This window comes from Nycticebus coucang, chromosome 9 (genome assembly GCF_027406575.1).
Source record: "Nycticebus coucang isolate mNycCou1 chromosome 9, mNycCou1.pri, whole genome shotgun sequence".
In the NCBI taxonomy this organism is placed as follows: Eukaryota; Metazoa; Chordata; class Mammalia; order Primates; family Lorisidae; genus Nycticebus; species Nycticebus coucang.
Window position 1 is genome coordinate 62,093,274 of NC_069788.1, and position 17,815 is coordinate 62,111,088.

The 17,815-nt window shown below is 41.8% G+C and overlaps 1 protein-coding gene across 2 annotated transcripts in view; it reads right to left on the reverse strand.

Annotated features, from left to right (window-relative positions):
• CAP2 (cyclase associated actin cytoskeleton regulatory protein 2) overlaps positions 1–17,048 on the reverse strand; it is a 187,813-nt gene extending 170,765 nt beyond the window's left edge. The window contains exon 1 of one of the 2 annotated variants that reach the window (XM_053602229.1): positions 16,647–17,048. The gene's annotated coding sequence lies outside the window, so the exon portion shown is untranslated. The remainder of the gene's footprint in view (positions 1–16,646) is intronic. The other variant, XM_053602230.1, reaches the window with a different exon arrangement.
• Positions 17,049–17,815: the final 767 nt, after the last annotated feature.

The window sequence follows — 17,815 nt, forward strand, 5'->3', positions numbered from 1 at the left end:
AGTCGTTTCAGCATGAGATATATTCATGTTGCCAAGGTGTTCACTGCCTTCGTATCTTTTGCTTACTTTTCTACAGAGTGTTTCTGGAGCCAGCTTCTCACCTAACAGAGAACAAAAGGCACCATTTTCTTTTTACTGCAAAGACATTTCAAGAGTTTCTGATTCTGGAGACAGAGTAATCAGAATAGAAGAGATCAGAGAGTTTCTCAACTATTCAGGAAACTGGAGAAAACATATATGTGACCCTGGTTAGCTCAATGATTCCCCTACAGCCTTTAATTAAGGCCCTACTGCAGAGGAAAAAAGCAAACTCTTCACTTTGACTTTCAAAGCCTCTCACCCTAGCTCTCTAGTTGTAATTCCCTGGGCTCCTGAGACAACCCCAATGTCACAGTGACTACTCACCATATCCCAATCATGCCCTACCCCAGGCCTCTCCTACGTGGTGATCCTGCTGTTGCTACTGCCACAAGGGTCCATCTTGGCATCTCTGCTTTTTCATTCTCCACATCCTAGCTCCTCCAAGAAGTCTTCCAGCATCTCACAAATCAGAGGAAATGCTTCCTGAGGTATTTACTCCCCATCATCTCCACCAAATCCAGAGTGGCATGTGGGAAGGGCAATGTAAACCACCCATACAGAAATTATCTCACCATCCCATTTGCCCTCTGGTGGTGCCACTCCTCGGAACCCTCCCTGGCCAGCTTTGTAATATAACTATTCCTTCTCCAAATTGAACCTCTGAAGATAAGAGGCTAGGACTCGTGACTTGATATAGTGGAAAAAGCATTTTGGCAGATCAGAGAACCTTAATTTAACACTCAACCCCTTCACTGAACCCACATGAGTCTGGGCTGATTCCTATCTGAGTGTCAGTTTTCCTATTTCCAATACATGAACTTATTCCTTTTTCTTCATTAAGTAAGTTAAGAAGCATGTATGAGAACATGTTTGAGCTTCAGTCTGTGCTATCTGTTGGGGCTACACAGATGGAGGTGACACAGACTGTTCTCAAGGTACCATTATCTTCTTGAGCAGAGGGACAATCCCTCCCTTCAGGACATGGAGCCACAGGGAACAGACCACTGCAGCAGAAGGGAGCTTGGGGAAACAGAAGCCATGGGGGGAAGCCCACACACAAGGTTGGACAATTAGGTTCACCAACTCATCCTAGAAGAATTTCTAGACATCTTATTGCTGAATATCACTATGGTCACCTTTGAAGTATTCCCCTTGGGAAGCTATGAACTGACACCAGTGCCTAGTCCACCCTTCAAAGCAATTTTGGAACTCTTTTTCAGAGCTGATATAGCCACCTGAGCTCTCATCATACAAAGTCTGAAAATTAAGTTTGCAAACTCATCCTAAAATAATGCTACATACCTTATTGCTAAATAACAACATGGTCACCTTCAAAGTATTCCCCTTGGCCATCTGGTGACCATAGTGATATTCAGCAATGAGGTATATAGCACTTTTCTAGGGTAAGTTTAGGAACTTAATTTTCAGACTTTGTATATGTTGAAGGCTGGCTTCATGCCCAGACTTGGAATGGTGGGGCTGAGTAAGGGTGAAATCATAAAATCATTGACTCTTGAATGTGAGAGGGACCAGGAAAAACCCCTGTTCTATTACCTCATCATGAAGTGGGAACTCCCTTAGCCACATGTAAGAATCCTTCACTGAAAAGCAACTGCTGCCTCTCTCTCCTCCATGGCTATTCCCAAGTGCCCACACTATTAGGAAGCTCTTCCTATCCCTGAATGTCCCCGCATTGCCCTTCTGCGTTGTTTAGGCCACGGAAGAGGCTGCGATCAAAGAATTGTTCCCAGGAGTCCCCCAAAAGCCATACCTTGGCACTGACAGAAGAGCCAGATTAAATCTTGGACTCTGCTCTCCAGGCTGCTCCAACCTGGGCAGGGGTACCTTGGACCTTTTTTCCCTCTATCAAGTAGATGCATTGCTCCCCTTATATCCAGAATATACAAATAACCTTTACCACTCAATAACAAGACAAATATACCCATCTAAAAATGGGCAAAATATCTAAATAGACATTTTTCCAGAGAGGAAAGACAAACAGTAAATAGCACACAGAAAGATACTCAGCATCACTTGGTGTTAGGGGAATGCAAATCAAAATTCCAGTGATATAGTACTTCACATATACAAGGATAGCTACAACCAAAAATATAGAGGATAAAAAGTACTTTTGAGAATGTGGAGAAACTGGAACCCTCATAAGTTGTGAAGGGAAAATGATATAGTTGCTTAAAACTGGAAGTTTCTTCAAAAGTTAAGCATGTATTTGCCTTATGAACCAGACATTCCAATCCTATTTCTAAGAGAAATGAAAACATGTGTTCACAAAAGGAATTGTATAAAATGTCATAGCAGCATTCAAATAGGCAAAACATGAAAACAACCCAGATATCCATCAACTGATGAATATAAAAGCAAAACGTGACAGATGTGCCCAATGGTATGTTATGCAGCTATAAAAAGGAATGAAATACTGATACATGCTGCAAAACAGATGAACCTCAAAAAACATTATGGGAGGTAAAAGACAATGGAAGACCATTCATTGTGTGATTCCATTTACATGAAATATTCAGAAAAAAATGAATCTATAGAGATAGGAGTAGACTGGGGGTTGCGTAGGGCTGTTAAGGCAGGCCAATTTTATGGTATGTAAGATTGTACCTCAAAAAAGCTTTAAAAACAAACAAATGAAAAAGTATCATAGCTCTTTACAAAAACAGGAGTTAAAAACCAGTTAAGTCTGAGCAACTCTGCTGCTCTCATCTGCCACCCAATCATAGGTGGTAGTCAAACTTAACCAGAGCTTGCTCTGAGTGTCCACACCCCTCATTCCTAGAACTGGAACTAGTTGTAGTGGCTGAGGCAGGTGAGAGAATAGAGCAGTGATCCTTACTACTCTGTCTCCTGCGCACCTGAATCACTCAGGCAGAAGTGAGGCTTCCTAAATGCAGATTCCTGGGCCCCACGTCCAGCAATATTGACTCAATCTTTCTGGGTATTCCCAGGAATCTATATTTTAAACAAAATACTCTTTACAGTACAAGGACTCACACATGGAGAATTACTAGAACAGAGTGTGACAGAATGCTCTGGAAGCGTGTGGGAATGAAGCCTCAAGAAGGATGGAGACTCAATTACTAAAATTAATTTAGGAACTAAACTTCGGAGGATGAGGAAGTGTTGTTCAGAAGAAGAAAAATAAGTAAAAGCATTCCAGAAGCTGTGCCTCTCGTGTGCAAAGACAGGGAGGCATAGTGGCCAGGAATCAGGAGCTGTCTAGCACAGCATGAGGAACAAGTCACTGATAGGTAGTTAGAAAGGGTGGTAGAGCTGAGAGGAAACTTAGGAATTTACTAAGAAGGTGACAGTGGACTGAAGATCCAAGAGAAATTTGAGAAAATAATGCATAGGTAGCTGAGGCAAGAGAATTGCCTAGGCCCAGGAGTTGGAGCTGTGATGCCATAGCACTCTACCAAGGGCAATAAAGTGAGACTCTGTCTCTAAAAACAAAACAAAACAAAAAATAGACTGGGCAGTGGGGGTCCCTGAGGAAGAGGAGGAGTTCAGGATCAGAGGATCCCAGTGTGAATGAATGCAGTGAAGTTTAATTGATACTGCAAGGAGGAACCTATAACTGAGGGGACACTTGGAAAGGAGTTATATGCACTATCTATCAATCATAGTGGCTGCTTAGAATTCTTAGGACAATGAAAGGAGACAATGAAGTGAACTTTGGGAACTATAAAGTAATGTCTAAGTATCATTATTGTAATTTCCTTCTAAATGCTCCCTCCATAGTACTCATCATTACAATCTGTACCCAGTGAGTTCTCAATCCATGGATTATTAGGACAAGGGACACCACCCTTTTCCAACTTCCAAACACATTGACCATAACTTCATACACATGATACTCGTACAACTATGCCTCAACAAGCTGCAAAAATACTATTGACTGAAAGCACAAAAGGGGAAAACTTGAGCAAGTTGTTGATACTTTCCATGTCTCTTTAGAATAACAAGTGCTATGGTTTGGTTTGTTTGACCTCTCCAAACCTAATGTTCCCCAGTGTTAGAGGTGGGATTCAGTGGGAGGTGTTTTGGTCCCCCACAAACGGCTTGCTACCATCCTCAAGATAACAACTGAATTCTCACTCTGTCAGTTCCCACAAGAGTTGGTTGTGGACAAGAGCCTGACATCTCCCCTTCCCCTTGTTTCCTCTCCCACCATGTGATCTCTGCACACAGTGGCTCCCCTTCACCTCTTGCTGTGAGTGAAAGCAGTCTCAAGCCCTCACCACAAGCAGATGTCAGCACTGTGCTTCTTGACAGACTGCAGAGCCATGAGCCAAATAAACATCTTCTTCGTTTTTCTTTTTTGCAGTTGTTGGCCAGGACTGGGCCTGAACTTGCCACCCTGAGCATATGGGGCTGGCGCCCTACTCCTTTGAGCCACTGGTGCCGCCCCAAATAAACTTCTTTTCTTAATAAATTTCCCAGTCTCCTATGTTCCTCTATAGCAACATAAACACAGTAAGACAGTGAGTAATAATTAAGTTTGCTGAAATTCCTTCTAATCTCAAAATGCACTGGCATTCATTGCTAAGATTTATTATTATCTTTTTCTGTGTAAAGTGTGCACCTGTGTATAAGGCACACACATATTTTTGACCCAAACTTTCAGGAAAATGCCTCTTGAAAACGTAGCCTGCTCTCAGCTGGGAGAGACACATCTGGGGAGAGCAATGCTCCCTTCGTAAACATGCAGATCACACCACCCTCCTACAGCTGCCCACTCTGTGAAGGATGCCCATTCCCTCACTCCTGGGACCTTTTCACTACCTTCCATGATGGGGGTGACAGCCCAGATAGTCACATGTGTGACTGGAGAGGCGGGAGCTTCTGAGGCTGTTTGGGGCCAGGAGCCTGTGCATGGCTCCATTCCCCTCCATGCGGCCCAGGCTTTCACCAGCTCCACCACTGCCCCCTCCCCTGTCTGTGGCTCACTCCCACTAGATCCAGGATCCTCCTGGACTAGAACCCCATGAGCCCAGTGGGTCCAGGCAGGAGGGAGCAGTAGCCCCCAAGAGGCACTCTGGGCCCCAGTCCCGAGCCATACTACCCATGTATAACGTGCATTTTTTCCCCAAAATTTTGAGGGAAAATAAGGATGCACATTATACACAGCAAAATACAGTACATACAACTAAATAACCGCTCCAGTAGCTGTCTTAAAAAGAAAAGGATAAAAGGAAAACCCTAAAGATCAGTTTTCTTTCTTTCTTTCTTTTTTTTTTTTTGAGACAGAGTGCCATGGTGTTAGCCTACTTCACAGCAACCTCAAATTCCTGTGTTCAAGCAATCCTCCTGCCTCAGCCTCCTGAGTAGCTGGGACTACAGGCACTTATCATGATACCCAGCTAATTTTTTTATTTTTAGTAGAGATGGAGTCTCACTTTGCACAGGCTGGTCTTGAACTCCTGAGCTCAAGTGATCTTCCCACGTTGGCTTCCCTGAGTGTTAGGATTACAGGTGTGAGCCACAGTGCTTGGCTGTAAGGATCAGTGCTTAAGTGCTGGGCCAGTTTTATGCATGGAACATAAACAACCACAAGCGTGATCATTAGATGTAAAACAGGTGATCAATTTGGACCAAGAATTCTCCACCAACCCTTCTTGCATCTTTATGTGTCTCTAGCCTATCGGGTCTACTTTCATACTTGATTTCAATTTATTGCTTCAATACAATCTCAAGTTTTCAATTTTTTCTTTAAATCATTACAGGACTATCGATTCTTCTTTTTTTGCTCTTTGGACCTGGGACCCCAAAGTCAAAGGGAAAATAGGGTAAAGAGGATAAAGCAGAAAGAAGAAAATAGTAGACATGAGAGAAACAGGGAGGAAAAAAGGGAACGAGAGAAAGCTTCAGAGAGCAGGGAGGCTACCAGTCATGGTCAAGAAGAAGCCCACTTCAATCCATCTCTAAACCGTGCTTAAAACACAAAATCAACTACCTGACCTCAAAAGGTAAGATAGCAGGTGAACTGAGGGGAAGAATCAAAACTTGAAAACTTGAGTAAGATTCTGGATTTTATTCCTCTTTTTTTCTCCCATGTTGGCTGATCTGACGTCAGAATTATGCAGGAAAGCAGGCAGCAAACACTCCAAGGAAACCCCCTCTTATTGGCCAGAGGACCTAGAAAAGGGGCCCCTACAAAGAGGAAAGTGTAGGAAACGGGCCAGGGTTTGTGTTTTGCTTGCAGTTTTCTCCCCAAGGGTGGCCACAGGCACAGAACTGTGTGGCAGAACAGTGAGCAGCAGCACAGGGGGCCTAAAGTTTCCCCAAGAGAAACCTGGTCTTATCGATATAGAAAAGGAAAGGAACGGGGGCAGTAGCATAAGGGGCTAAAACTGCAAGGGAAATGCAATCTCTCTGGCCGAAAGAACACCACACAGGGCAGGGAAGTTTGGGGAGAATCCCAGAGAGGAGAGAGCCGATGAAGGGGCACCCTGATTCTGTGTCTGACCCAGCACAAATCCCTAAGCTGTGTATGTGTGGGACAGTTCCAAAGGCTTTGAGAACTGAACTATGATATAAGCCACCACTTAAGTCCCAGACTAACCCCTAAATAGAACACGCCTGGGACTCAACGCAGCACAGCAAAGGCTTTGAAAAAAATTGAGCTAATATTAGAACCTCTGCCCACAGCATACAAAACAGAACTGTACTAATGGCCTGGTAAAATAAAAACAGTCAGCACTTTCCAAAGGACCCAGAGTCTAACAATGTAATGCTCAAAGTGTCCAGAATTCAGTTCAAAAACATTCAACGTGCAAGGGCCAGAAAATGTGATCAACTCTCAAGAGAAAAGGCAATGAACAAATGCCAAACCCAGACAGATTTAAAGGAGTCATTTTAACTATGCTCCATGACATAAAGGTAAACACCCTTGATGTGTTTACCTTTGAATGGATAATGACTGGAAAGACAGAAGTTCACTGTGGAGAGTTATAGAAACTATAAGAAAGAAACAAGTAAGAATTCTAGAACTCAAAAATAATAACAGAATCAAAAGTGCACTGGATAGGCACAACAGAGGACTAGAAATGACAAGAGAGAAGTATCTATTAATTTGATGATAGAGGTATCCAATCTGAAAAACAGAGAGAAAACAATGTTGAAAAAAGTGAACAGAGCCGGAAAGTCCTATCAGACAATACCAATAGGTCTAATGTACCACTGGAGTCAAAGGAAATGACAAAGAGATTGAGGTAAAAAATATCTGAAGAAATTATGAACCAAAATTTCCAAACTTGGTGAAAGTCATACATTTACATATCCAAACACATTAGTTCCCCCTTATCCTGGTTTCACCTTCCACAGTTTCAGTTACCTATGGTTAGCCATGGTCCAAATATAGATGAGTACAGAACAATAAGGTATTTTCAGAGAGAGGGAGGACAGAGAGCGCGAGCGAGCGAGCACATTCACTTAACATTTACTATAGCAGTATTGTTATAGTGTTCTAGTTTATTACATTCTTAACTATTGTCGTTAATCTCTTACTGTGCCTAACTTAGACTTTATCAGGGGTATGTACGCACAGGACAAAACACAGTATATATTTAGGGTTTAGTACTGTGTGTGGTTTCAGGCATCTGAGTGAGTCTTGGACCATACCCCTTATGAATAAGGGGGGACTACTGTGGTGCTCCCTCTCTGGTTATTATCCACACACATGCACACACCCCTAGAATAACAAACACCTTTCAGTGAGTGCCTCTACTCACTGTGGAAAGACAAAGATGAATAGGGTGAAGCTATTAAACCGCCTAAAAAAATAAAATGTGATGGGCTATCATCCTTTATGAGAGGTGTCAAAGTGCCAAGACCTATTCATTCTTAAATTTCTTCCCTAAATCCATTACAACAAAGAGTCACTAGAACTGTGTCAATCAATCAATTGGTTTATTTACCAACACTAAACTAGAAAGAGTTTGCCACATTACTGACTCTTGATTTTTGGTCAGAAAACAAGAGCAGGGTGAGCTATGACAGGAGTTTCATGTTTTTTTCTTGTATATAGTCTAAAAGAATTTTGTGAAGCCTTTTGTATACTTTAGACTAACATATATAAATAAGCTTTCACCAAAGTGTGTATAATTGCACAGAATGCAACTTCCAACACCTGGTAAAATGTTTTTTGTTTTTTTTTTGAGACAGGTTTCACTTTGTTGCCAGGCTACAGTGCATGGCCTCAGCCTAGCTCACAGCAAACCTCAAACTCATGGGTTGAAGAGATCTTTCTGCCTCAGCCTCCTAAGTACCTGGAACTATAGGTGCCCACAATACCTGGCTAATGTTTTCTATTTTTAGTAGAGACGGGGTCTCATTCTGGCTCAGGCTGGTCTTGAACTCCTAAAGCTGAAGGAATCCTCCTGCCTTGGCCTCCCAGAGCATTAGGATTATACATGTGAGGCACCAAAGATTTAGAAAATACATGATTTGCAAAAGGGTCTGTGTCCGGGCATGAGAATCATTTACTTCCTCAGCTCCCAAAATAAACTGATTTCTGAAATGTCCCTCTTTTATGCCCTTCCTATACTCCAGATTTTTATATCCTAAGGCAAAACAATTTAATCAAATGGGTTAGAGACAGACCTTTTAGTAAAATGGATTAGTTAAATGGATGAGACATAGGCTTTTCATATGGAAAGTTATTACAGAGAAGCAGGTGTCAAACAGAACCTGTGTCTCCATTACAGGCCACTCTGGAAGATCAGTCTTAGAAAAAAGTCCATATGGAAGATGAAGATTTGGACATTTATTTTCTCAAAACACCTGTGCACGTGGCCTTTTGGTAATTCTTTGTAAAAAGTAAAAATGTACACAGTTTGAAGACTTCTGAAACCGATAAAATAAGAAGCATAAAAATGAGTTCCACCCCTAACTCAACACTATCTAGAGACTCACTGTGTTAACGAGCTTCTGTTTTAAAGTTTTCAGTTACTGAAGAACATTAATTAGATCAATCATCCACCCCAGTCAGAAGAGATATTGAGGAAATTGGAGTTCTAGTGGAGAGAGAGGCCATTCTGATGCAGGACAGAAGAAAGGGGGATGGGAGGTTGTCCACAGCAGGAACCTTGAACAGCCAGAGGGTACCACCAGAGTACTAAGAAAACAGGAGAAATGGAAATGAAGGAGGAATCAAAAATTAAAATTGCTTAAATACGTGTAGACCTGCATTTTACCCCCCAAAATCTCCAGCCAGTTTCTAGCATGACTTCCAAGAGAAAGACTACCTGCACTTAGTTTACCTGATGTCAAGCAACCGATCAGATGGACTTTATATCAATCTAATTCATCAGGCCAGAAATTTGGTCTTCCTGCCACTGAAGAGGGAGTGTAAGTATCAGTATTCATTAGATGGAAGACCCACTCTTTTTTTTTTTTTATTGTTGGGGATTCATTGAGGGTACAATAAGCCAGGTTACACTGATGGAAGACCCACTCTTACACCACACTGATCACTCACCCATGCACTCTGGGTAACACAGAGGCTACTTACTGTTTTAGTCTGTTTAGGCTGCCATAACAAAAGGCTACACACTGGGTGACTTACAAACAACAGAAATTTATTTCTCACAGTTTGGGGCACTGGGAAGTCCACCGTTACATGTCTGGTGAAGGCCTACTTTCTGGCTCATAGATGGCACCTTCTTTTTTTGAGACAGAGTCTCACTATGTCACCCTCAGTAGAGTGCCATGGTGTCACAGGTCACAGCAACCTCACACTATTAGGCTTAAGCAATTTTCTTGCCTCAGCCACCCAAGTAGCTGGGACTATAGGCACCCGCCACAACGCCTGGCTATTTTTTGGTTATAGTTGTCATTGTTGTTTGGCAGGCCTGGTCTGGGTTCGAACCTGCCAGCTCCAGTGTACGTGGCCTGTGCCCTAGCCGCTTGAGCTACAGGCGCCAAGCCAGTTGGCACCTTCTTGCCATGTTATCCCTTCAGGAAAGGGGCAAAGAGTTTGTCTTGGTCCTTTTTTTAGAAGGGCACTAATCTCTTCATGAGAGTGCCACCTTATGTCCTGATTTATCTCCAAAACCCTACCTCCTAATACCACCACCTTGGAGTCAAGGATTTAAACTTATGAATTTTGGGAGGACATAAACATTTAGATCATAGTAGCTTCCAGTGATTTTTCTCTAAATAAAACTAAACAAAAACAAAAGTTGGAAATAATAATGACAATCACCAGACTAGATCCCTTGAGACTTATGTTTACAGTGAAGGATCGTCTTCTGTTCATTGTATCTTTCTTCACTGATACTCATTTTTTAGTCCTTGGTGATAGATACTGGGCATATAGCAGTCCCTTAACATGGGGGTAATGAATAAATAATCAAGGAGGTCCCAGAATTTTTCTGGATTTCCATGTGGACTGATGTGAAGTAACAAAGGTTATTTTCTCATTAAACCATGCCCAAGTATAGACATAAGACAATACTATGGGTCTGTCTATGGCGTTTCAGTATCTAACTTCTCCAGGGACCATCCTCTTCACAACTGCCACTTGGATCACTTCATTTCTATTGGCAGTCTCCTACAGCCTTCCAGCTCTTTCCTACCCTTCCCTATCAAAACAAAAACAATTTTAGATCAGGCTGCTGAAGCAGAAAGGCCTTTAAATTCTGAGACATTGGAAGCTAACCAGCTCAATGTTCCCTAATTTATCCTTTCATCACACAGGTATAAAATTTTAAGAATTAAGAACTGTTGCATATTCTCCACTCGGCTAAGTGGCCAATGAGAAGCCAGGATAATTAGATGTCTAATTAACTAGACAGGGCGGTTAAAGACCACATTCACAGCAGTCAAAAGGTTTTTTGGTGTTAGATACCTTCCTATCCCCCTTTCAGACAGGGCTATGTATTGAAAGGGAAACAATCCATAGGTAAATTCTCAGTAAGAGAACCCATGTTTTTCCTGAAGTGAGAAAAACAAAACAAGGTGGAATCCCCTGGATATGAAAGTCCATGTAATAAAAGGACAAATATTGTATGATTCCACTTGTATAAGGGACCTTCACAGAGACTGAAAGTAGAATGTTGGTTACCCTGGGCTAAAAGAGAGAAGAATTGTGAGTTATTGTTAATGGGTACAGAATTTAATTTAGGATGATGAAAAAGTTCTGGAGATAAACAATAGTGAGGGTTGTATAACAATGTGAATGTATTCAATGCCCCTAAATTGTAAATTTAAAAATGTTAAAAGATTAAAATGTTATGTTACATATATCTTACCATAAGAAAAACAATTTTAAAAAATTTTATTATGGTCTGTTCCTCCTCCTTTCCTATGTACCACTAGGAATATTATACATGAACTGCAGAAGCGTACAACCTAAATCAGGGGCAGACCTAGACACTGCCCAAGGCTAAACTCTCAGATTTCTGATCAGCAATTTGTTACCAGAATAACTAGATCATGTTAGAAATCCTGGACTACCCAGAAGGATACACAATACAAGGCAAATTTTAGTGAGGTTTAGTAATCACTCATCCACCTTGATTAAAGGAATGTTCTTTTGATTTAATAGCTCAAGTTGTCATCTGCCCCATCCCAATCCAGGTGATATAAGGGGATGAGGATGCTGGTGAGTGACTGGGTTAAGAGGTCATGTTGTGAAATTCAGATGTAAAGTTTCAGAATAGTGTTTTTCCACCCTTCTTAAGACATGGGAAAATAGACATTACAAGTAGAATTTACATAGGATATGAAGTCAGAATCCCAGATATAGTCACTCTATCTTGGTGTGGGAGAATGAATAAGTTGGATATACAGCATCAACGTATAAGTCAAAGGAGAATCAGCTATTTTCCTTTGCCATTAAAATACATGGCACATTTATATCCACGTAGAAGAACTCTTGCATATGTGTGCCAAGACACATGGAAAAAAGTCTTCAAAAAAGCACTCTGTAATAGCAAAACATGGGAACCAGCCCAAATGCCTGTCAACAAAAGAATGGCTAAATAAATAATGAAATATTTGCCAAAAAGTATTACATAGCTACATGCAACGTTATGGATCATTCTTAAAAACTTAATATTGAGTTTCAAGAAAGCGGGATTACATTTATCTTTTTAATAAATCAAAAATCAAGCAAACCTAAACAATGTATTATTTAGGATTTCATACAGATGTCACAAAACTGTTTTACAATAAAACCAGAGAATGATTAACGTAAAACTCAGGGTTGGAAGAAACATGGGGAATGGCCCTGGGGAAGTGCACAAAGAAAGTTGCAACAGCATAGGCAACAAACTAGTTCTACTCCCAGCCTTCTGTTTATTTCCTCTAATAGCTTTATTGAGATATAATTCACATGCCATACAATTTCCCCAATGGCTTTTAATGTGCTCGTAAATATGTGCAACCATCGCCATGATCAATTTTAGAACATTTTCACATTTTCAGCTCAAAAAGAAACCACATACCCTTTATCTATCATTCCATTACCTAATCCTACCCCAGCCTCTCCACCCTAAGGAACAGCAAATCTAGTTTCTGTCTCTTTAGTGTTCCTTATTCTGAACATTTTCTGGTGAATGTAATAATACAATATTTGGTCTTTTGTGATTGTCTTCTTTCACTTCGTAAAATGTTTTCAAGGTTCGCATGTTACACCATGTATGGATTAATATTTCCTTTTTATGGCAGAATAAAAATATTCCAATCTATAGATATACCACATTTTATTCATTCATCAGCTGATGGGCATTAGGGTGGTTCCCAAATAGTGCTACTATAAACTTCTATATACAGGTTTTTATGTGGACATATATTTTAATTTCTCTTGGATATACAATAGAAACTCTGCAAGTTGACCACCCAAGGGACTGTAAAAAACTGGACAACATGCTGAACTCAAAATAAGGACCCAGGCCTTCTGTACTGATACCTACATGTATTGCATGTCTGTTCTATGAAAAATAGGTCAACTTAAGGAGGTGGTCAAGGTAGGAACGTGGTTAACTGTGGAGGTGCTACTTTATATTTATAATGGAATTGCTACATCATATGGTAATTATGTTTACCTTGAAGAAGTACCAAACTATTTTCCAAAGTGGAGGCACCATTTTGTTATTTGCCCTAGCAATGTATGAGGGTTCCAATTTCTCCACATCCTTGTCAACACTTGTTATTATCTGATTTTTTTTTTTTATCAAAGCCATGCTAGTGAATATAAAGTGGTATCTCATTTGGGGTTTAATTTGCATTTCCCTGATGAATAACAATGCTGAGCATCTTTTCATAGGCTTATTGGCCATGTGTGTATCTTCTGGAGAAATATCTATTCAGATCTTTTGTCCATTTTTAAATTGGGTTATTTAATAAAAAATTTTTATTACTGAGTTGTTAAGAATTTTTTATATATTATAGATACAAGTCCCTTATCGGATCCAAGATTTCTGAATATTTTCTCCCATTTTGTGAGTTATCTTTTCACAACTATCTATTTCTTCAGCCTAGTTTCTAAACCTAGTGATGAATTCACAAGTTTTCAACTAAATATGATGCTCGTAATTTAAATAGACTTAGCATATTATTGTGAAGTATAAAATATTACATCATTAATGAATTAAAAACAAAACCTCATGCATAAAGATGTCTGTTAGGAAATATTCAAGACAGAACACCATAATGCCCCAAATAAATCAATGCTATTCTTGAGGATATTCAAATCAATCTCACACAGAGAATCTGACCCACTAATCCTTTCAAAAGATGCCTCTCCAAACTCTAGCATAGGGCCAGTGATGGTAGCAAACAACTGCCAGTGAGACTGATCCAATCCTCTTTCCTATCCTATTTTTGTGTTCCCCTGTTCTCTTCCAGGCTAAGAAGGGTTTTTACTTTTTTTTTTTTTTTTGTAGAGACAGAGTCTCATTTTATGGTCCTCGGTAGAGTGCCGTGGCATCACACAGCTCACAGCAACCTCCAACTCCTGGGCCCAAGCAATTCCCTTGCCTCAGCCTCCCGAGTGGCTGGGACTACAGGCGCCCGCCACAACGCCCAGCTATTTTTTGGTTGCAGTTTGGCCGGGACTGGGTTTGAACCCACCACCCTCGGTATATGGGGCCAGCACCCTACCGACTGAGCCACAGGTTTTTACATTTTTTATTTTTATTTTGTTTTATTTTTTTGAGACAGAGTCTCACTATGTTGCCTTGGGTGGAGTGCCGTGGTAACCTCAAACTCTTGGGCTTAAGCGATTCTCTTGCTTCAGCCTCCCAAGTAGCTGGGACTACAGGCACCCGCTACAACACCCGGCTATTTTGTTGTTGTTGCTGTTGCAGTTGTCATTGTTGTTTTAGCTGGCACGTGCCGGGTTCGAACCCACAGCCTCTGTCTATGTGCCTGGAACCCTACCCACTGAGCTATGTGTGCTGCCCTGTTTTTACATTTTTTTAATTTGGAGGGAGGAAGAAGGATGTTTTGAGTACTGGTGAAAAGTATATGAACTTCAAATTTCAATAGCCATAAATAAAGTGAAACACAGCCACAATATTCCTTTAAGTATTGTTGTTAGCACCTTTCAAGCCATACAGCAGAATTAAATAGTTGCTAAAGAGAGCATATGGCCTACAAAACCTAAGTATTTGCTATGTAACTCTTTACTCAAAAAGTAAGGGTACATGTCAAATCTAGTAAGTATAGAACATAAATGTCTTAACAATAATTAAGTAAATGAGGTGAAGGCTATATTAACTAGTTTGATGTAAGCATTCCTAATTGTATATAAAATCAGCACATTATACCCCATAAAGGCATCAATGTATAGATGATCTATGTGTTTATGACTTAACAACAACAAAAAAAAGTTTACCAGGTTCAGTGCCCCTTAGCTCCGTGGTTAGGGTTCTTGCCACACACACCAGGGCTGGTGGGTTTGAACAGCCCAGCCCTGCTAAACAACAATAACAACTACAACTACTACAACAACAACAACAATAAATAGCCAGGCATTGTGGCAGGCACCTGTAGTCCCAGCTACTTGGGAGGCTGAGGCAGGAGAATCGCTTAACCACAAGAGTTGCTGTGAACTGTGACAACACGGTACTCTGTGGGCAACCTAGTGAGACTCAGTCTCAAAAAAAAAAAAAGTTTACCAAACCCTGTAGTATTAACAAGTGAAATTACTTTGCACTTCAACTGTGAGCAGCAAAAACCTACTTCCTATTAGCAAAGACTGCCTTGATAAATAAACATCTTCATGATTTCCCATAGTCAACTTTTTTTCTCTCTATCCTTAATAAATACTTCTATGACACTTTGACTCTAAGTCTGTTGAGGATTTTTAGATTTGGAAATTTATGGAGTAGTTTTTTCCTTGCAAAATACACAGTATCTTCAAGAAGTCATGCTCCAGCCACACTCAAAATATTGAATTAGCTGTTTTCACAAACTTGTATTACGTCTATTCTTCACAAGCTGTGAGTCAAAATACTGTTTGGTGCCCCCAGGAACACCAAACACACCCACTCTTGCTCTCAAGAGGCTTACAGTCTAATTAGACTCTGGTAACTATAAAACCAATTCCCCCAACGTTCACTCTACTGTTGTAATTTTACATTAAGTGGGCTTAGATATTTTACCAAGAATTCTAAGGCACATTCCTTAAAAGAAATACATAAGCACTAAATCGTACTCTGCAATCAATTCTGGTGAACTATGGTGCCCAAATCCCAGAGGCTTCTGCATTCCCATGACTATAAAACCAAAAGTCATAGATGTTTTTGCCAAATGTTCTTCTTAACTCTATTTGGACCTAATCCTAGTTCAATACCCTAAATGCAGTCACCCCTATTTACTCATTTTACAGAATGCATTAATTCAAGTATTGCTAAAACTTGCAGCATATTTGTGGTAGCAAACACCACTCTGGTAAGAATAAAGACAAGGCCATCTGTAGGTCTGATTACTGGCCCTAAAAGTGATGATACCGCGCTACTTCCAAAACAGCCCTCGGCCCACAGCAGTCAGCCAGGGAGCTGTAGGGTGCCCTTTTTCGGAGCCATTCCTCAAAGCCTCAGTTGCCTTTGCATATTTTAGAGGTGACTCATCGCCTCAAGTCAGGTGATGCAGAAGAGAAGCACTTTCTGATCACGGTGGCTCTGGTCATAGCCGGTGCAATGACAGTCCCCAGCCCCCACACGCACCCCAGTGAGCAGCGCAGCCGACAGGGCGAGACCCCCAAAGTTGGACCAGCCGGCGCGCGGCGGCTCTCGGGTGGGGAGGCCGCGGCTGCGCGCCCTCCGAGCGCCGGGAGAGGCGCGGGGGCAGGGCGCGCTGCCTGGTTGACCCAGATGAGGGGCGCCCGCGCCTCCGCGCTCGGGTCTCCGCCGGGCCCCGGAGCCCGGGCCGCCTTTATTCCCCACGCGCTGCACCCGCAGCCGCCGCGTCCCACCCTCCTCCCCACCCTCCCCTTTGGGCGCAACTTGGCAGCTCCCGCCGCCGGCGCCCCCCGCACCTGCACCCCCGGCTCCTTCCCCACCCTCGGCGGGCGCAGGCCGCTGCGGGATTACCTGCTTCGCTGCTCTGGGGTCCTGTCCTCGTCGATGCAAATCCGTGATCGGCCACTCGCACCCTCCTCCCGCGCGTCCTCCCCTTCTCTTTCCCTCCCTCCTCCCCCCGAATGGGAGTCTGTGTCAGTCACGCTGCTCCAGGGGAGAGTCGCCGGCAGCTTCCGGAAGCTCCAAATACAGACACGCCGAGGGGGAGAGGGAAAGCAACGCCACGCGGGTGGGGAGTAGAAATAAAGGGGAGCAGAGAGGACAGGGGGTGGAGGAAAGGAGGGGCACAGATGGGCCGTGGGAGACAAGACTGGAGCTGGGGAAGGCAGAGGCAAGGAAAGCGAGTCTGCCTGCCCAGCTCCAAGCTAGAAAACAAATGAATTCAGTGCTTCGGACAGTTTTGCTAAGGAGCCTGGAGAGATCTGGAGGCACAGATAGATTGTGTCCCCAAAGACTTGTGCATTGAAATGAATAATGGGTCCTTAGGAAATGAGAGACAGGCTTGTGTGTCCCACACCCCCAACGTGAGGATAAAGACTGTCAGGGGAGGGGGCTGGACATCTAACTCTAGCATCAAGATAGGATGCACTCATATTCAGTAACAACATTTTTAAAAAGCATTTTATGTACAGCAAATTTTAAAAAATCGCCCGATTATTTAAAAATGAATGTAACCAACCAAATCTACTTCGTAAAATATGCAATATATTTGTGACCATTTATTCTTATATATTGATTATAATTAGAAAATTAGAGGCTTTTTCCTATTACTCTGTTATTAGAAGGAAAGCATTGATTTTCAATTTTCATCAAACTTTACTTGAATCAGAAAAAATGATTTGAAGTTCGTTATGGAATGCATGCCAGGAAAATAATTGCAGACAAGAGAGGAAAAAGGGGAAATATAATTGGTGTCTTGTTAAAGCAAAATCTTCAAACAACAAGCATAAAGATGGATCTCTAAAAAGCCAATATTCTCTGGCAATGTTAAAAATGAATCCAATTTGGTCCTATGCATTACAAGGCTTATTCTGGCTCCATGGGTCACAACTTAAACGAAGGTCGTTCTAATTACACATTGCTCTTGGTGGACAGTGGTGATGTGCAATACCTCTTTGCTTCCCTTTGTCTGGAAAAAAAAAGGGAAAGAAAAATGACATTAACATTTATCCATGATTATC